The sequence below is a fragment of the Eimeria mitis genome, genomic scaffold, assembly GCF_000499745.2.
Source record: "Eimeria mitis Houghton genomic scaffold, Emh_scaff2406, whole genome shotgun sequence".
In the NCBI taxonomy this organism is placed as follows: Eukaryota; Apicomplexa; class Conoidasida; order Eucoccidiorida; family Eimeriidae; genus Eimeria; species Eimeria mitis.
The window spans coordinates 5,783-6,090 of record NW_013570744.1 but is presented as its reverse complement, the minus strand read 5'-3'; positions in this window follow the sequence as shown (position 1 = coordinate 6,090).

The window sequence follows — 308 nt, the reverse complement described above, 5'->3', positions numbered from 1 at the left end:
GGTTGTAGTAAGAGTGTGGTAACCCTCATGGAAGCGACAACACAATTCAAGAAACAAAAAAATAAATCACAGTTTAGGCAACACGACGAGGCACACCACGAACGTGGAAACGGACAGACACAAAATGACTGGTATCGTTCGTCCCAGTTGCAGGCCGCCTCACGCACGGGAGTGACGGCTCTGCGCGAAGTACTGAAAGTTTGCAAGCAAGAGTATCAACGAGGGTCACAAACTGGAGTTATCATTGAGGAAAAACTGTTTACAGCTGTAGAACTAGGCCATCACAGCCGCTCGAGCCTGTCTGCGTG